This window comes from Chiloscyllium plagiosum, unplaced genomic scaffold, assembly GCF_037043375.1.
Source record: "Chiloscyllium plagiosum isolate Xiang-an unplaced genomic scaffold, Cpla_swu_hap1 HiC_scaffold_31, whole genome shotgun sequence".
NCBI classification, from domain to species: Eukaryota; Metazoa; Chordata; class Chondrichthyes; order Orectolobiformes; family Hemiscylliidae; genus Chiloscyllium; species Chiloscyllium plagiosum.
Genome location: NW_028270169.1, coordinates 30,257,122 through 30,278,668, shown reverse-complemented (window position 1 = coordinate 30,278,668; position 21,547 = coordinate 30,257,122). Strand labels below are relative to the sequence as shown.

Sequence of the window (21,547 nt, the reverse complement as noted above, 5' to 3'; positions counted from 1 at the left end):
TATAGGTTCAGAAATTAACTCAAATTTGAATGAGATGTTAAGGTTACAAATAATCTGGTTCAGCCTGAAGTCAGATAAAATCTGTGGCAGAAATAAAGTTCACAACTGGGGCTAAGAGATGTCACTTTAATCTTTTCCAACGTATAACTGAAAGACTGGATGTCAGGCAAACAGTCTGGCAACAGGGGGGCATTGGAATGGTTGAGATTGGTGAAGATGTAGAAATTGGTATCATCCAAAAGTGGACTTAATCACTATGGATAATGTCACCATGTGGAAACGCAGAAATGGAGGTAGAAGACAGGGCTAATGACAAATCCCTTGAAAACTAGATAGTGGTCTCAGTGCTGAAGATGCAGACATATGTGTAGCATGAAATCCATGTAACAAAAGGTTTGGAGAGATGTTCTGCATGGCTATGTCAAAGACTATGGACAGGCTAAGTAGGATGAGAAAGGGTATATATGTCATGGTTAAGTCACAAAGAACATTGTGGAGCTTCAATTGTGGCATTTTTTGATGCTGTATCAATTGCTGAAACCTGACTGAAAAGATTTATAAATCGATTTGATGAAATGAGGCAGAAATTTGGAAGGTGGCATATTTCCAGCCCAATCCCAATGCAAATTTCCATTCCCATGCAATGATGCTGAATTAAGTACTTTACCACTAATCTATACTAATATCCATCAAATTTAATAGTTAAGGCTATCATCAAATGAAAGATCGATACAGCAGGTGTGTGCACTCAGAGGGTTGGAATAGAAATGGAAACAAACATGATACAAGGTAAAGAGTAATAAGTTTACTTTCTTTGGAAGAAATTTCTTTAAGAACAGTTGTCTTGTGACTTAAGATAGAATTGCCGATTTCCATGGCAGATTTCACAGCAGTTCATATTCCATAATATGCAATCAAAGTGAAACCAATGTAGAGAAGTGATGATACATAACCAAATGATGTTCACAACGCAATGAAAATACTGAAAAGGTACAGGGATATGTCAAGTTAACAAACTGATTTGACAATGCTGCTTCAATAGAATTACTTGAAATACAGCTTGATACTGGAATAACTATATCTATTGTAATAACTACTGTCAGCATAGCACCTCAGTAACGGTTACCTGTGGCAGCACACACACTGAACCCTGCCATATTTAGTGAATCAATTCTGACTACCAAAGCCAATATGTTCACAACAACAGGGTTTTAGTACATATGCCTGATTAAAATGGTAATATACGATATAGAACTTATTTTAAATCAAGGTTCAATTGTCAGGATTCATTTCAGGTTTTAATAACTAACACACACTATTTTTGCCAAATCTCAGTGGTCATATCATTTGAAGTTTATTGGCATCATTAAGTTGGTATTCATGAGAAGAGCACTATGGAGTAAACTAACAGATACACTAAAATTTCCACTAAAAATATTTTATTCATTATCTTGGAGTGTGATCGCCAAATTAGTCTTCTGAAACAAATTTGCCCTTATCAGTCTTTTGTCACTGGAATTTACATACAAGCACACACAAATTAGCACTAATTTGAGACAGCTAATAAGTAGAAGAAATGGCAAAGAGCAGCAAATTCTTGGACCATGGCTGGGCTACCAATAAGCTCTCTCACAGGGATAAACAAGAAAGTAAATACAATGTTAGAATGCTTAAAAGTGAATGAGAATCAGAAAGTGAATGAGAATCAGAAAGTGAAATAAACAATGTGACGTTCACAAAAGACTGATGTCAAAGGTGAAATAATAGACGACTCTAGATTTTGAGGAATAAAAGTGGAAGTAAGTACACTGCAGAGATCTAAAAGTAGCTTTTCAGGGCAGTAATTATGACTTGGTAACCTTTTATCTAATTTTCTCACTAATGACTGCAAATGCAAATTATGTTATTACGACAACCACAAGTTTGGGTCTGTATAATTGTTCCTTGTCCCTTCTTAGTTTTGAACTGAACTTCTCTGAAGAATTTGCTTAGTCGTTTAAATTATATTAGGTATAGCTTTTCAGAACAACGATAAAGATGCTTATTATCCATTATTCAACTAATAGATACATGCACGAACCTTTATCCTAAGATGTAGGCATGGCATGGAAATTAAGTCACTTTTCAAAAGATACAGGGCAAGGTTTTAAAATCACAATATAACTACTGCATTACAAACCATCAACTGCTATTAACTATGACACTAGGTTTTTTTAAGAAAGCTGTTTTACAATTATAATGCAATTTTGTTCAAATATGCCTGAATTGTGTGAACCTGACTGCTTTAGTACAAATAAGATGTGCAATCATTAAATTCTGGCAGAATACACAGGTGAAGATAGTTGAATGCAAAAGATCTGGGGTAAAATACAGAAGTGCTCAAAGCTTTGATAAGAGCTCCTACTGGACATTTTTCTGCACTGATTAGCCTGCATAGTCAGCATTTTGTATTAATGTACACTACAACATAAAGTTGAGTCCCAATGCATTACAGCTCAATAAATGGAGAAAGCCCTCATGATTTTGAGTACCTCTTTTCAACATTCCTAGGCCCTACAATCTAAATAACAGAAGTTCTTCATCCACTGAATCATTCTCACAAATCCTTTCTGCGCTCTATTTTACATCTTCACATTGTCCTTGAAGTACTTCCAATGGACTGTAGTGGGTGCAGAACACAGCTCAACAGCTCTTTTCAAGAGCAATTAGAGATAGACAAAAAAAGCTGGCCTTGCCAGTAATGCTCACATTCCATGGACAAATACAAGAACTTCTAAAGAAAACTTAAATTGGACTCAAATTATTAACTGCTTCTCTTTTCATAGATCTTGTCAGACCAGAATTTCTCTTGAAATTTTTTAAAAAAAGAGGTACATGATTATATCTTTGTTTTCTTGTACTCGTTTCTTTTATCTTAAGAAAGCCCAGAATTCTGCATGCCTTTAATGCAAATTATTCTATGATTAATGCATATATACCCATAGATATCTTCATGTCTGAACTCTGTTTCGAGAACTTTTATTTTCATAATCCTTTGCTCTCCTACCCAAACTTATCACATCATGTTCGTAAGTTCCTCTACAGATCCCCAAAATTAAAAATTCTGTTCTGTACTTTGATAAATTTTCTGACTTCTGAGATTAATCTAAAGAGAAATCATCACCAGTGTCCCACTCAAGTTACTGGCTATAGACCAGTCAAGCTCCATTAAAACCCGATCACCATATTTTGGGGATCAATTTCCCAATTCCACAGAAAGGCATACTAAAAGACAAAAAGAAATCAACAAATGCAGAAAGGAAGCAGGATATTGATGGGCCACTTTAAATTGCCTATCTGATCTGATTCAAGACTATCAGCAGGTTCTTGTCAGGAGAGCAATAAAGAAGGAGATGAAGGTAAACAAATGAACTTGAAATCTAGATCACACAAGTGCCAAGCAATGACCATTTCCAATAGAAGAGAAGCTAATTATTGCTCTTTGACATTCAATGACATCACCATCGCTAAATTCACCACGATCAACATCCTAGAGGGTTACCACTGATCAGAACTGGATTGGCCAAAGCATAAGTCAGGAGTGTGGTGGAATCCTCCCCACTTTGCTCAATGACTGCAGCATCAATGTCACAAGGAGGTTGCCACTATCAAGGACAAAACAGTCTACATGATTGGCACCATATCCACAAAATTCAACCCATCCACCACCAATGCTCAGTAGCTGTGTAGGCCATCTACAAGATTTGTGGCAATATCACCACCTGCACGCTCCCTTCAAGCCAATCCATCTTGACATTGAAGGAATGGCAATATACTTCCGTGTCACAGATTGAAAATCCTTAAACTCCCTCCCCAAATGGCATTATGGGTATACCTATAACAAACAGACTGTAACAATTCAAGGAGGCAGCTTGTCACCACCTTAAAGGGAACTAGGGATGGTCAATAAATAAAACAGTTCAAAATAAAACAGAAAGCACATATGGAATGGCTTACTGACCGACTATTATTTCTTTGTGTAAACTCTGGGTTGCAACATGTAGATTGTAATGGATTTTTTTTTTTCTTGAGTGTGAGTTATAGAACCGGAGATGCACAGTACAGAAACACCCTTCGGTCCAACTCATCTTAGTTAATGCCCAACACTATTTGCCCTCAAACTCAGCCTGCTATACCATTTCAGATGACAGTTAAACATCAACCATATTACAATGGATATGGAGTCATATATAAGCCAGACCAGGTAAGGATTTCTTTCCCTGAAGGATATGAGTGAACAAGAGTGCTTTTATGACAATCAGCAATGACTTCATGGTCACCATTTTCCTAGTTTCTAATTTTAAATATATACATACTTAATGGAAATTCTACCAGCTGTCACAACAGAACATAAATCAATGAGACTGAGCAACAGTTTGGACATTTAGATCATTATCTCAGCGACATTGTAACTATACCACTTTCTCCACATTATTGCCATGTTTTCAAAATAGTTTAATGATTTGGTGCCAGCATAAATTAAAATGAATCTATTTTTACTTGCAGTTTAATGATAGGGCAATTCCAGAAAAATGGCAGCCTTAATGATGCACAGGTTCTACCGTCACTTTTAAAGGTATACATTAAACTGGAGCCAAAATTCAAAAATTTAAATTACGAAAAGCCTTCATCCAAATAAAAGTCAAACTCCTTATACGACTTCCTACACAATAAAACTCATTCAGAAAATAATTAAAATTAACTAACGAGTCTCAAATTCAATTACTATGACATTTTCTATTTCTGTCTTGGAATATAGATTTCAAAGAATCGCTACGGTGTGGAAACCGGATATTTGGCCCAACAAATCCAAACAACCCTCCAAAGAGTATCCCACCCAGACCCATTCCTTTACCCTATTACTCTACATTTCCCCTGATGAATGTACCTAACCCATGCAGCCCTGAACATTATTGGCAATTTAGATTGGCCAATTCATCTAACTTGCACATCTTTGGACTGTGGGAGGAAACCCACGCAGACACAGGGAGAATGTGCAAACTCTATACAGACAGACAGACCAGAATTGAACCTGGGTCCCTGGCGCTGAGAGGCAGCAGTGCTAACCACTGAGCCACCATGCCACCAAACATACATTATATATAATTTAATAGTTTGCAAAGAATATTTTAAAAAACGATGATGCAATATGTAATGAGCAAGATTTTTTCCTTAAAAAGTGAAAACAATACTGAATATCTTAAAAAATGTTAATAATTAAAGACAATGGGTGTAAAGTGATGTAGCTCACCTACTTGTCTTTTTATTTTTGTGAACGAACTATTTTGAGACCCAAGGATTTGCAAGGATGGCTGCATGTTTTGAGAGTAAGGAATGTGATACCTCTTGTGAACTCTCTAGTTGTGGGTTCCAGAAACGTGCAGACGAACTGGAACTGAGGGGTTGTTTAAAATTGAAGCTGATTGAAGAATGCCCCATTCTCCGCAAAGCAATGACAAAGGTCTTCTGGCTGCCAATAACTATAATGATTGGCTGTCAGGTAACTAATAGTTTGGGCTTTGAACAAGACAGAGAGAAGCTTAGACCAGAAGTAAAACAACTAAAAACTCTTATCTGTACTCAGTCATTTTTAAATTCAAGAAAAGCTTATTTTTCTTTCAATTTTCCTGCTGCAAGTTGTGACTCCGAATTGCACAGATCAGAGATCTCCCTCTACCTCTTGCAAATCAGTGGAAGCATTGGTGAAAAGGTCAAGGAACAACCTTCCTAGCAGCAACAACTAACCCAACAGGTTTAGTGAACAAAAACAATGGAAATTTTCTTCCCAGTTTTCTCTTTGTTCATTTTTATTCCCCCTTTCATGTTTGATTGCGTGTCAGGGAGAGTTAGAAGGAGTTTAGAATTTTAATTTGTAGAGTTTACTTAATTTAAACTGATGGTCTGTAACAAATGCTAACTTTTGTAAAGTATAGAAACTTGTTCTGTGCTTTCGATCAACCTGGCTTTGAAAATCAGGTAGCAAGGGGATTTTGCTATTTCTTTTAAAAAGACTAACTTTTGTGATGACCCTAGGAATACTAGGGCTTTATTTCCAGTGAACCATTCTGCTGAGTCATGACAATGAATTAGAAAGCTGTCCAGATTAATGATCTCTGGTCTCCCTTTCTCTGCTATCTGGTACAAAGTCAAGATATTTGGCAGTCATTCAATACATCAAACATGATAAGTAGTCAATTATATTTAACTATTCTCTTAGACAGCAAAAGAGGAAGCAGAATATAAAAGTACGAATACAATAAACAACTGGGACACATTATTTCATAAATGTGAATTTAAAATAAAAATGTGACACTCCACAGCTTTCTTTAAAAAAAAAGGGACAATGTACACATTCAGCAGTAATTAAGAACCTGGTACACTGCTAAAAACCCAGTTAAAGATGTAACTGTTGAGGTATTTTACTGCAATATAAACAGCCCAGAACAACATTTCCACCTGTCGTGATTTCTACTTTATTTGCATCTGCAATCAATACATGTTCTAGAGTCGGTTTGTGAGAGGGAATGCAAAGAAACGGTCACTTCAGATTTGGCGTCGGTTTCCTCATTTGATCATGTATTACCAATACCAGAGGGCATAAGTGATAAAGCCAAAGAAAAAAAAAAAAATGGGAAAGCATCCTGCTGCTAGGTTTTCGTAATGCTCAAAATCAGGTGGAAAGAAACCCTAGTTTTGTTCTCCCTGTCTGTGGGAGACCAATATGACTAAGCTTAAACACTCGATGGAATAGGGGAATCACCATGATCACTTAAGTTGCAATTCAGTGAACTATTGATTTCATGCAAGACTTTATTAAACAAAGAAAACCCAGTTCTTATGAACTGAGCTGGTGATATGATAAAGCTTTTCCAATTAAGTTGAATTCTGTAACTTACTTCATGAGTCACTAAGTCTCACGCTTTCATGAAGCGAATGTTGTCTAGTGAATGTTCCTTTGATACAATAATTTTTTTTTTAAAAAAGATGGAGCTCATACCACGAACAAAAACTGCTATCTTGGAAAGCACCTACACAGAGATCCCCTAAACAGATGTGCGGGTGGGCAAGAGAAATAATTGGCTGACGTAGCCCTAGATATATTTTGTAGCAGATTGCTAGTTACATTGAATAGCTTGATTCTACATCTAACTTAGAAAATTGAAATCACCTTCAATATAGGCACAGGCTTATATTGTTCACTAAACCTGTTGGTTAGTTCTTGCTGATAGGAAGGTTGTTCCTTGACCTTTTCACCAATGCTTCCGCTGATTTGCAAGAGGTAGAGGGAGATCTCTAATCTGTGCAATTCAGAGTCACAACTTGCAGCAGGAAAATTGAAAGAAAAATAAGCTTTTCTTGAATTTAAAAATGACTGAGTACAGATAAGAGTTTTTAGTTGTTTTACTTCTGGTCTACACAGTAGCCTTCAAGACTCAATCGAGTTCAATAATTTTAGGGCCTGAGCACCTTCTCTCATGTCCTTACCCCATCTTCACATACCATGCCTTGTCATACATGGGCTGCTACCACAACAGTCCCATTGTCAGCTACTAATGGTCCCAATTAGTAGCTACTGATTCCCACAGGTTAACCTTTACCCATTCCTTTGTCTGTTCAACTGTTGTTTTCTCTCTCTGGACTTCATCTCCACATATCATTTACTCCTATAACTCCATCTTCAGCAAATATACTGACTTTCTCCTAGCTACAATCAGTTCTGAAGAATGATCACTACACCTGAAACATTAAGTCTGCTTTCCACTGAGGCTACCAGACCTGTTGATCTGTCCTCAGCAATTTCTGTTTTTATTTACGATTTCCAGCAATCACGGTTCTTCAGTATTTTTCTTCTTTTTTTTATTATTTGTTTATGGGATGTTAATGCCACTGGTTGAATTTATTGCCCAACCCTAATTGCCCAGAGGGCAGTCAAGAGTCAATCACATCAGTTGTCACAGTCTGATGTCACAGCAAGACAAGACCAGGGAAGGTTATTACATTTCCTTTCCTAAAGGATATTAATGAAACTGATGAATTTTTAAGGCAATCAACAGTGGCTTCATGATTGTCATTAGGCCAGATTTTCACTGATTTCAAATTTTACTAACTGCCATCACATGTCTAGTTTCTATCACCATTGACATCTCAGCTATGTCTGTACTTAGTTTAACCATGTAGCCTACTGGCTACTGCTGAAACCCTCTCCCTTTGTGTGCAGCACTCTCCTACTTGTCATTACCTTGGCTTATCATTCCCTTTGCTGCAGCAGGCAGCAGATGGAAGGGAGCAGAAACATGAGTGAATGCTTTTTTCAATCTTCATTAGATACGCATCATCTTTAATGCAGATAATTGCCTGGGATGTTGCGGTCAGTGATGTACAGGCACCACATCTGCACATTCAGTTGTCCTCTGCAGCTGTAGCAGCAGAAAACTGAACCGTATAATAAAATCACTAGAATTCATCAAATAAAATTATATTAAGATAAACCTTTATTAAAATAAATGTTTAATAGATGCATATTAATGTTTTTGTTTAAGAAATATGGATTGAACAAGAAATGCTACCCCATAACCATGATTATCTGTATACACTTAAAACACACTATGTATGGATCAGGCTGCCAGAGGTGGAGGAGGCCGGTACAATTACAACATTTGAAAGACAATGAATAAGAAGGGTTTAGAGGGATATGGGCTAGATGCTGGCAAATAGGACTAGATCAGTTTAGGATATCTGGTCGGATTGGATGAGTTGGGATCCTAAGCATCTGTTTCTGTGCTATATAACTTTGAATCTATGACTCTCCATGTGCCTCTAAGGAGCAAATCAACCAGTCTGCAAGAGATATGGTTGCATTATCAGTCTACAGGTATATGTTTCTTCAACTTCACGGATACAGAATTATCCATAATTTTCCTGCTGGCCCCACAGTGGGTTATATCTCATTCCCCTGAATTATCAGGAGTCACTCCCTTCAGCCTGAGGAATTTACCCTCTTGAAATTAATTTGTTAATAATTCCATTTTTTTCCATTCTTTCGCCCACAGCCCCTTCTCTTCAATAGTCCTTTTGCATCATCCCCCAAGTCCTCCTCTACTTATCTGACTACAACTATGTGAGATGATGCGGAGATCAATATAGGAATGCAAGTAGGTTGCTGTTCAAGCATATGACCCCTTACATTTGTGCATACATGCATTCATCACCTGCACAATAGCTCACTTTGGTGAAGAACAGCAGTCATCAGTCCAATACAGACTACACCAAGATTCCAATTGTATTGAAATGTTAAAACTCTGAAGTCATACAAACACTAACAGACACTCCATTATTATTTAGCTTCTGTAGTGTAATAAACCTGAATAAAGAAGTTTGTTTATATTTAATAGGCATTTCACATTCAAAACAATAAGTCAGTCAATTTTTTTATACCGTGATGTGAAATGGATTTCATTCATGGCAAAAGTTAATGGCACACATCATAAGCACTACTTCTTCTAATGGTCCAATGTATATTTATTCACCCACCTGCAGGTGCTATTTTTTCAAGCAGACAGCAGTTAAGACATATCATAATCCAACCCACACCGATAATAGTCAACCAAGAGATACATGGACTATATTCAAATCAAAAGCACCTTTTAAATCAAATGCATTGAAAACAAGATTATTGCAGAGCAGAGAAAATTCAACTCCAATGTGTACAAATTAAATCTTTGTCACTTCTCCAACAAATGAGGCATTCTGGAAGGTTACATGGAGAAAATCCTTCTGCTCAGAACATAGCTTCAGAATTAAGAGGATAACCAGACAGCTTGACGATTAGATTGCACAAGCAATTTCTCTAATTGGCATATGATATCAAAATCATGGAACCTGGGAGGAACATGAGTGACAAGAGTAATAATAGATATATATGTGATTAAATAATATACAAAATGAGATAGTACACAGCTCACAAGAACAAATGAGCATTTAAGAAAGTAAAACAAATTTTACAATGCTTTAGGTATCTTAATCAGCCTGGATAAATTAAACTATATCTTGAATCTTCAAGAGTGTTAGGTATTTCTAAACTAACTGACAATATTGGTCCTGAAATTGTACACAACCTCAAAAATTAGATCGACTTGAACCTCACTTTTCCAAGCAGTGGCAATCTTGGACAAATTGCCACTCTCTTTCTGATGCAGAAATCCTCACTATTTTTCTTTTCATATTTTTCGGTGGAAATGAGGTCAGGGGTGACCTTTTAACAGTATGTTTAAAATAAAAAAATGTAGATGCTTGCTGTTGGTGACTGACCCAGAAGGCAACACAATGTAATTACTAATCTAAGGAACACAGTGCAGTTTAGCACGTTGTACTGCTGCGCCCAGGGCTCTGAGCTGGTTGGACATTGGGTTGGTCAATCAAGGGAGGACCCGATGCTAACCGCAGAGAATATTGATTAAAAGAAAACAGAAAACTGGTTCTCACTGGTCTTGGCAGGTGCAAAATAATTTTGGAAGTTTCGGGACTGGCTGGCATTTTCTAAATAACAATTTCTGTAGTTTCCTTAAAAAACTGTTGAATGATCTGAATAAATACTCATTTCTTACAGACTAAGATTAACTATTTCTTCTAAAAGTCAAATGAAATTGTTCATATTCACTTGTGACTTTGACTTTAGGTACATTTACTTGCCTAGGAACAACTCATTATATTCACATAAAGGACTGCTTTAAGGCTTGACATCCAGTGTTTGAAACTGTTTAGTTGAATTGGCAAATTACAGTTGTTTTATTTTCTTTCAATTTATTTCTTAAATGTGTCTGGCTGTCTGAGAGAGAGTAGGCATTATGTTCAAAGAAGATTGATTTAATCAGAGACTTAATTAGGATTACTTTGTTCACTAACCTTGTACTGCTAAATTTAGTTATTAACTTGTTGATTTTGTTTAAGTTATAAACTTTGTGTCCAAGATCTGTTATTTGTAAAAGTCTGCTCAGGAACAAAGAAGCAATTTTGAAGACCACTGAATATTTTAATTTCAGTTTTATAAATCCACCAATAGCAAGCTCGATTTGGTTTGGGTTGCTATCCCTGACAGTAAAGTTACTTTAAAAAAAACTGTTAAGACAAAGTTCTACATTTCTAACAGGAGATCCTAATTAGTGTACTTTCAGAATGAGGACCTAACTTTGAATGTCACAGGTTCCTCATAATATAGGATAGTCAAGCGAAGTCAAACCATGCAGCCTCCCACCACGCTCCCCTCCGCCGCCATCGCCTTAGATACTGTCTTCTGTGAATTAACATATCCTGCAACATTGAGAGCCACTATGGCGGTCCTGGGAAAGGTTAAGTATGTAAACATGCACAAGGGAATGCTGCTAGGATGCAAAGTGTCAAGATGGCCAGTTAGGTACTGGAGTGTTTGGGGTATGGGGGTTGTGGTGTGGGCCATCAATTTAATAGCTTAGAGTAACATCTAGGGATTTTCCTGACTAAATATTTGCTTAAATGCAGTAGAATCCTCCAAATTCTGATTTAAATGGATACTTTGAGAGGCTTCCAGTCATAGGGGAATTACCCATCAAATCAATTTCCTGGGCAATTCCTTCAGAGTCTGAATAGGGGATTTCACAGAGTCCCAACACACATCTCCCATCTGCTCTACAGAAAAAACTACACTGGCCAATGGAAAATTATTTTTAACACTCTTCTGTAGCTATCGTATGTAGCCAATGCTGTGCGATATGCAAACTTGAAAATATTCCCATTTCAGTATTAACGACAGATAAAATGGGCCATGTTGATTTGTGTAATTAGTTCTCCCACTGACTAAGCCTGATATATACATTTTCAAACCACCTTGAAATGAAATGTTGAGACACTCGGGGATTTCAATAAATAGGTTTTATGTATTGTATGCACTTACTTCCTGGATTGTGTCCCATCACACACTATAACACCCTTATCATAAAACAACACTTTTTTTCCTAGTTAATCAAAGGTTTCAAAACCTTGTTGGTTGCTGAAACACCAAACTGAAAGGGAAGATTCAATCTGCTCATATTACACACTCCATAGTACTGACTAGTCAAAGTACTAAGTCAATATTTTCAAAGCTATTTAAAAACAGCTTAAGTGGGGCCGCAAAATGGCTCAGTGGTTAGCACTGCTGCCTAACAGCACCAGAGGCTCAGGCTAGATTCCAGCCTCAGGCAACTGTCTGTGTGCAGTTTGCACATTTTCCCTGCATCTGCGTGGGTTTCGTCCGGGTGCTCTGGTTTTCTCCCACAGTGCAAAGATGTGCAGGTTAGGTGAATTGGCCATGCCAAAATGTGCATAGTGTTCAGGGATGTGTAGGTTCAGTGCCTCAGTTAATGAGAAATGTAGAGTAATAGGGGAATGGGTCTGGGTGGGTTACTCTTCAGGGGGTTGCTGAGCCGAAGGGTCTGTTTCCACACTGTAGGGATTCTAATTCTAAAGTTTTAGAATTAGAATTAGAATTTAAGTTGAATTGTTTTTGCAAGAATAAGCTATGTGTTTTTTCTGTAATATTACACATCTTCAGCATACATTTCTTTATGGATGGCACCACAGTGCACAAAAACTAAATACTAACTGATATTGTGAAACACAGCTTGGAATTACCTTGTGGGATTCAAGCCAATAAATACTTAAAGGCATCTATATACTTCAGTAGAGGCATTAACCCGCTTAGCCCGAACTAAAACAATCCAGAAAGGAATTTTAGAGGAATATGCCACAAATCAATTTTGGGAAGCTATCTATTGATTCCCCAACTGAACTTTTCACAGTGTTGCTCTCTCATCTACACAAAGATGACATATAAATCAATGACACTTATAATCTCTCAGAAAATTAAAGTGCATGGAGATTAGTCACCAGATGATTCAAAGGATCAGAATAGACTGATCTGCGAGTGAATCACAGTGTTCATCAGCTGCCTCAGACACCATAACTGATTTTGAAAAACTTTCATAACATCTTTCAGAATAATTATTTCCAAGCTCATCTGCAATATAGCAGAACTATATCTTCTACCACCCATTTCATCCAACTTAGTGCCACTCCTTTTTTGGGGTTGGGGGAAGATGCAAATCAATAATGTTAAACCTGAGGATATCGTGGCTTATTGGAGACTGGATATTGAAAAATAATCTGACTTCACAGAACAAATGAAGGGGGTCAAGGAAACTATTGGGGAAGAACAGCTGAAGTTTTACTTGTGAACATGATAATCCCCAAATGCTGCTGCTTTAGGTAAGCAGATATGAGGAGCAAAGATAGATCTTTAGTGTAAACCATAGGTGAAGTTGGGTGGGGAGCAAGTGGGGGAAGAAATAGTTGCTGCTAAAGAAACAAAGGCTGGTTGAGCAAGTCTGAAACTAAACAAAAATGGATTTAAACCAAGGAAAATACAATAGATGGTCATGTCAAAAAGCAGCAAAAGGTGGTCACTGATGGCAGGAAGTCAAATAGGGAGTGGTGGGAAAGATCAAATGGATTTGGGTGAAATGTTATTTAGGGATGAGAGAAAAGGGCGGTTACAAATGGTGTGACAGTTAGCAAGCTCACAGATGTTCAAGGAGAAATATAAAATACTTGAGAAGTAATTAAACACAAACATCAGGGAGCATCAGGGCTCAAAGAGAAATTGCAACATCAGCAGGAACAGAATCAGGGAGCTTCAAATGGGTCCAGTGGATTGATGCTCTGTGGGGAGGATAGTTTCACAAAATGAGTAATCATGCAGTTTAATAGCCCATGGATTTTCTGGGCTTCCAGGACAAACTGGTAGTAATTTTTTTTTTAAAGCAGAGGACAGTACTAAATGCATCCCAGCATTAATTGCGCACCATATTCATTCAAATCTCAATAATTAATCTTCTCTCTAGTTAGGAAAGGGTTACTTGAAAGGTAATACAACCCATGTTGAAGCTGACATCTCATCTTGATCTGTATTCAGAATAGGGGTCACTGATTGTTGATGCAAGTGGCTGCATCTCTCAACAGGAAAAGCCTTGCAGCAAAACCAACAAGGAGCCAGCTGTTAGTAGAAACAAAAATAATAAAATAACACAAAAGAAGGAACTGCAGATGTTGAAGATCTGAAACAAAAATAGAAATTGCTGAAGAAGCTCAGCAGGTTTGGCAGCATTTGTGGAGAAAAAGCAGAGTGAAAATGTCTGGAAAATTGACTCTGAGCTCCCAGTTCCTGGCGACTTGAACACATCACCAGGTTCTCAGGCCTGCTGCAGCACTGAGAGGTCAGCGCAAGTTGGAACAGCAACATCTCATTTTCTGCTTGAGCAGTATGTGGCTTTCAGGACTCAATAATGAGTTCAATAATTTTATAACATGAAACACCACTTTTAATGTTGTTTACCCACCCTATTATGACATGGGCTGCTTTTCAGCACAGCACAGCCACCTCATTTTCACCTACTCATGGTCCCCATTATTAGCTGTTCTTCTTCCTTGGCTTATTATCAACCAAACCTTTGTTTGCCTAATTTTCTTTAGCTCTTTCTGCGCTCTGCCTCCACATATACATTCACTCTCTTTCCCTCAATGTCCTTCACCAGCATCTTGAATCACCTTTTTCAAGCTACTATTAGTTCAGATGAAGGGTCTGGATCTTGAAACATTACCTCTACTTTTTCTCCACAGATGCTGTCAAACCAGAGCTTCTCTAGAAATTTCATTTTCATATATTATTATCACAACAAAAACAAAATATAATGCCTTGGAATATGCTGCATAATCATTCAGAAACTACAATTTGCTTTGTAAAACTGGCAGCAACTTCTGCATAAACACACGTGGCTGAACACAGAGTCAAAGAGCTATACAGCATGGAAACAGATCCTTCAGTCCAACGCGTCCATGCCAACCAGATATCCTGAATTTATCTCGGCTAATTTGCCAGCACTTGGCCCATATCCCTCGAAACTCTTCCTATTCAAATAAAAAACAGATGTCTTTCAAATGTTGTAATTGTATCAGCCTCCACCACTTCCTCTGGTAGCTCATTTCATACCTGCACCACCCTCTGCATGAAAATGTTGCCTCTTAGGTCCCTTTTAAATCCTTCCTCTCTCACTTTAACTCTATACCCTCTAGGGCTGGATTCTCCCACCCCAGGAAAAAGACCTTGTCTATTTATCTGATCCATGCTCCTCATGATTTAATAAACCTCTATTACCCCTCAGCCTCCAACACTCCAGCCTCTCCCTATAGCTCAAGCCCTCAAACTCTGGCAAAATCCTTGTACATCTTTTCTGAACCCTTTCAAGTTTCACAACATCCTTCCTATAGCAGGGAGACCAGAATGGCATACAGTATTCCAAAAGTGGCCTAACCAATGTCTGTACAGCCGCAACATGACCTCCCAAACTCCTATACTCATTACACTGACCAATGAAGGCAAGCATATCAAATGCCTTCTTCACTATCCTGCCTACCTGCAACTCCACTTAGAAATTTCGAATTTACATTAATAACACACTTACGGAATATAATGGACCCACAGCAATATTACAGCCTTTGCAACTAAAATGACGTGACATTAACTTCAATTCTTTAAACTCATTACTCTTGTAAAATAAACTAAAGTCATGGATTACTGAAAGAGCTGCAATTGAAAACTTAACTGACATATCAAGTCATAATTAATACTGAACAATTGACATGGTACTGAAAATTAAGATTAGATGTCTGCAGGCTCCATTCCATGATTTCAAAGAGATATAATAAACTTAAAAATTACCTAGACATTTTATGATATTTCAATTTCTACCTTAATCCCTTTGTACACCCTAATTTCTATTTCTGCACTCTATAAATATGCCCAAATACTGAATGTTAGTTTTTGTTACTTCCTGTTTTTTTAACATTGAGTATACTTCATTTTGATTGATTGTTCAACTGCATGTTGACTTTACTACTACTAGACAAGAACTTTCCAAAGGATGGTACCAGAACGATACTAATAAGGAAAACTGACATTTCGCAGTTTGGTGCTCTTCAAATGAGCAGAAAGATAACTACGGCTCCTAATAAATATTAAAATTCCCAACTATGCATTTTGCCATTCAACATCTTATTTTCTAAATGAATGTAGGATTACAGGAAGATTTAGGTATGTATTCCTTCAATGTTGATCTCAAAATCCCGAAGAATTACGCACACACCCCTAACACACTATCAGAATATTTCATAATTTTTAATCTTGACAAAGTACAGCAAGCCTTTTAATGTCATGTCAGGTAGAACAGCACAGGCGTTATTAACAGTAGACTGCAACAAGTCTACAAAAAGATTCAGAAAAGCCAAACTTTAATATGATGTGCTCTGCATGATGATAAATGCTTTCAATTGAGACTACTGAATAAAATGTCTGAATTATGAATTTGCGCAAAGAAAACATTGTCTGCTGCAAACTTTAATTATAGTTCCCATTAGGTTCGGTGAAAATACAAACTACAGCTATCTCAACATATCCAAGTCGCAGACAAATGCCCAAATTAATGAACAGAAAAGGATTAATAGGGTTACAAGATAAATCTCCAGTGGATTTTAAGAAAAACAATTACTGGAGGGCCTCAGCCAACTGCAATAATTAAAGTAAAACCACCAAAGGACATTAAAAATTGACAGATATTAGAATATCGCGATAAACAGCATTAAGTAGCTTTAATATCCAAAGCTAAAGCTTGCCATATTAAATTCATAATATTGAGCTTTGCAAAATGCAAGCTCAAAAGACATTATCTCTCCCCAAGGAATTGGTCCAATGTAAAAACAGATCACTATCTAACATCCCATAACACAGAATTCTGTGTTAACACAGAACCATTCAGCCCAACAAGTTTATGATAACTATAGTTCAAAGCAAACTGTTTATTTTCACTCATCAGCTCTGAACCTATCTTTCTTCAGATTCTTTTGCAAGTATTTATTCTATTTCTGAAAATGAACATTGAACCTGTCTCTACCAGCCAAAACATTGCAAATATAACTTCTGTATGAAAACACTTTCTCTAAATCATCAATAGCTCTTTACCCAATCACCTTAAATATCTACCCTTCGATCACTGATTCTGGAATTTTTATTTTTAAATGACTCATTCAAAATTTTCATTACTTCTAATATTACCATTAAGTTTCCTCTTTCTTTCCCCATTTTAAGAATAACTCCAGCTTCTTCAGTCAATCCACATGTCTGTAATCCATCATAGCAGGGATCAATCAAGCAAATCACTTCTGCACTCTTTGAAATTGACTATTTTTTCCAAATAGCAATAGCCAGAATTGGATAAAATACTCTGAAGCTGAATCAGTGTTTTGTATGCCTTAATCCAATTATTCTTTATATAAAATCCATCCATTTGTAAATCCTGGCATTCCATTTAGTGTATTAATCTGAACCATCCTCCGCCCTTGAGCCCCGCCCCTCCAACCGCCAACAGGACAGAACCCCACTGGTCCTCACCTACCACCCCACCAATCTCCATGTACAGCGCATCATCCGCCGTCTTTTCCACCACCTCCAAACGGACCCCACCACCAAGGATATATTTCCCTCCCCTCCCCTATCAGCATTCCGTAAAGACCACTCCCTCCGTGACTCCCTCGTCAGATCCACACCCCCCACCAACCCAACCTCCACTCCCGGCACCTTCCCCTGCAACCGCAGGAGGTGCAAGACTTGCGCCCACACCTCCTCCCTTGGCCCCAAAGGAAACTTCCATATCCGCCACAGATTCACCTGCACCTCCACACACATCATCTATTGCATCCTCTGCACCCGATGTGGCCTCCTCTATATTGGGGAGACAGGCCGCCTACTTGCGGAGCGTTTCAGAGAACACCTCTGGGACACCCGGACCAACCAACCCAACCACCCTGTGGCTCAACACTTCAACTCCCCCTCCCACTCCACCAAGGATATGCAGGTCTTTGGACTTCTCCATCGCCAGACCACAACAACACGATGGTTGGAGGAAGAGTGCCTCATCTTCCACCTAGGAACCCTCCAACCACAAGGGATGAACTCGGATTTCAACAGTTTCCTCATTTCCCCTCCCCCCACCTTGTCTCAGTCAAATCCATCGAACTCAGCACTGCCTTCCTAACCTGCAATCTTCTTCCTGACCTCTCCGCCCCCACCCCAGTCTGACCTATCACCCTCACCTTGACCTCTTTCCACCTATCGCATTTCCGACGCCCCTCCCCCAAGTCCCTCCTCCCTACCTTTTATCTTAGCCTGCTGGACACACTTTCCTCATTCCTGAAGAAGGGTTTATGCCTGAAACGTCGATTCTCCTGTTCCCTGGATGCTGCCTGACCTGCTGCGCTGTTCCAGCAACACATTTTCAGCTCTGATCTCCAGCATCTGCAGACCTCATTTTCTCCTTAAATTATTATGCACAACCAATGGCCATTCTTTCTGTGGTCTATTTTAAATTTTACCACTCCACATGTATTGCCTTTTCTCATTTTTCCTATTAAAATGTATCACCTCAGGCTTTGCTGCATTTGAATTTCATTTGTCATTTGTTTGCCCACTGTATCAGCTTATCTACAAAAACATAGCAATTAGGAGAAGCAGGCCATTTGATCCTTCACGCATGTTCTGCCATTCAGTAAGATTACAATTAATCTGCTTGTATTCTCAATTCTGCACTCACAATAATGCCAATAATCTGTGATTTCCTTGCCCATTAAGAATCTATCAACCACTGTCTCAAAATTATTCAATAGCACTCTTTGCATTTGCCACCTTCTGAAGTAGAATTCCAAAGTTTATGAATTTCTAGAGCTCTACATCCTCCTGAAATCTATTGCTACCTTTTTTTAAATCTGAAATGCATTGGGGTAGCTCCTCCTAAATCTCCATTTTTATATCCAAACTCCGACTTAATTGATGAGCCATTTAACTACCAGATTTCCTTAAAATAAACTTGCCTGCTAAGGTCAAAGAAATTGCAACAGCTTTGAGTGAAACAAATTATGTATAAAAATGTAACAGCACAAGCTACTTTTGAACGTTCAAACCTTTTTTGGATTAATACGGATTTTGCATTTTAATTAGTTTTTTTTTTATACTTAAAAAGTCGTTCAATATTTCAAGTGACTCAACTTCTAGCAAATTAAAAAAAACATGATGAAGAATAAAAGTCACTTGCAAAACCAAAAACATAATCAATTAAAGGATTCCAAAGATGTGCAGGTTACGTGCATTGGCCATGCTGAAACGGTCTGATGTGTTCAGAAATGCATCGGCTAGGTGGATTAGATAGGGTAGATGTGGGGTTACAGATACAATGGAGGGCTGGGTCTGGGTGGGATGCTGTTTGGAGGGTTGGTGCAGACTGGACTTCTTCCACACTGTAGGGTTTCTATGACTACCAAACATGTACTGATTAAAGCTGTTAAGGTTATACTGAATATTCAATTTTATTTAGAAAGTAGTTTCTAATGCTAGAGTCTATAAAATCTTGCATTCTTTCAACAACACAAAGAAACGTTATTTTCTGAAAGCAAAATCTTTCCACTCATCAGTTTACACTTATTCTTTGTGAAAATAAAACTACGAATATCACAAATAACTGAAAAGTAGAATGTCTATATTTTACCAGGGTTGTCAGATGCTTAAATTTTACATTTTACATTCATCTGGTGGCAAGCAGCATTGAGCTTTAAATAACTCCGTGATCAGCACACCAATGTCATGCTTCAGTGATATCACTAATGGGAAGTGAAAGGCACCCAGGAGAAGTAGATACTGGGCAATACACCCACGTTCAAACACACACTTCTGATGTCACTAGTGGGGAAATTTTATAACCCTTCCTTAGGCTAACTAGCCTAGTCACATTTTCTTGTATTAATGAACAGGTGCTGACATCCTGTAAGCTAGCTGTTTGCTGAGGTGAAAACTACAGAAAACAGTAAACAGCAGGAATAAAATGTTTTTAAATCAATATACATGTCCTACCTGTTGATTTTAATGAAGGCTATCACTTCAAAAACAGAGTTGTAAGAGAGTCATACAGCCCAGAAACAGAACCTTCAACCCAACTCGTCCATGACGACCAGGTTTCCTAAAGTGAACTAGTCCCTTTGGTCCATATCACTTTAAACTTTCCTATCCATGTACTTCTCCAATTTTGTTTTCAAATGTTGTAACTGTATTTACCTCTACCACTTCCTGCAGCACCTTGTTCCATATACACACGACCTTCTGTGGAAAAGTTGCCCCTCTGGTCTCTCAAATCTTTCCCCATTCAACTTAAACCTATGCCCTCTAGTTTTGGACTTGGCTACCCTGGGGAAAAATACCTTGGCTATTCACTTTATCTATGCCCCTCAGGAATACATGAACTTCTACAGGCTCACCTCTCAGCCTCCTATGGTCGAGGAAAAAAAACTCCCAGCCTATCCATCCTTTCCTTATAACTCAAACGCCAATCTTGGTAACATCCTTGTAAATCTTTTTTATCACCCTTTCCAGTTTAGTCACAACCTTCTTATACATAGTGACCAGAAATGTATGCAGTACTCCAAATGTGTCCTCGCTAATGTTTTGTATAATCATAATATGATGTCCCAACTTCTGCACTCAATGCTCTGATCAATGAAAGCAAGTGTGCCAAAGGCCTTCTTCACCACCCAGTCTACCTTTTACCCCACTTTCAAGGAACATGTATCTGCATCCCTACATCTCTCTGTTCGACAACACTCCCTCGGGGCATACCATTATTTATGTTAGTCTGCCCTGATTTGTCTTTTCAAAATGCAACACCTCGCATTTGTCTAAAACAAACTCCATATGTGCCCATTGGCCCAGTTGATCAAGATCCCACTGTAATCTTGGATAACCTTCTTCATGGTATATGCCATCATTAATTTTGGTGTCATCTGTAAACTTATTAATCATGCCTCTGACATTCTCATTGAAAGATAGTGAACTCAGCACCAATCCTTATAGCACAACTGGCCACAAGCCTCCAATCTGAATGAAAACCCTCTCCCACAACCATCTGTTTTCTACCGTGAAATTGATTTTGTATCCAATTGGTTCGCTTATTTTGGATCCTATACAATATGATCCTTACTAACTGGTCTACTACGTGGAACCTTGTCAAGGCCTTGCTAAAATCAGTGTAGGCAAAGTCTACTGGTCTGCCTTCATCTATCTTCTTGGTCTGTTCTTCGAAGAAACTTAAGTTTGTGAGACATGATTTCCCACGTGCAAAGCATGCTGACTATCCCTAATCAATCCTTGTCTTTCCATATGCATGTGGATGCTGTCTCTCAGAAGCCCCTCCAATAATTTATCCCAACTGACAGTAGGCTCACTGATGTGTAATCCTGTAGCTTTTCCTTGCAGCTTTTAAATAATAACACAACATTAGCCACCCTCCACATCATCCGACACCTCATTTGTGGTAATCAATAATACAATCTCTCTGCTGGGGGGCCC

At 38.1% G+C, this 21,547-nt stretch overlaps 1 protein-coding gene across 4 annotated transcripts in view; it reads right to left on the bottom strand.

Annotated features, from left to right (window-relative positions):
* usp32 (ubiquitin specific peptidase 32) overlaps positions 1 to 21,547 on the bottom strand; it is a 214,057-nt gene that overhangs the window by 69,128 nt on the left and 123,382 nt on the right. The window lies entirely within an intron of this gene.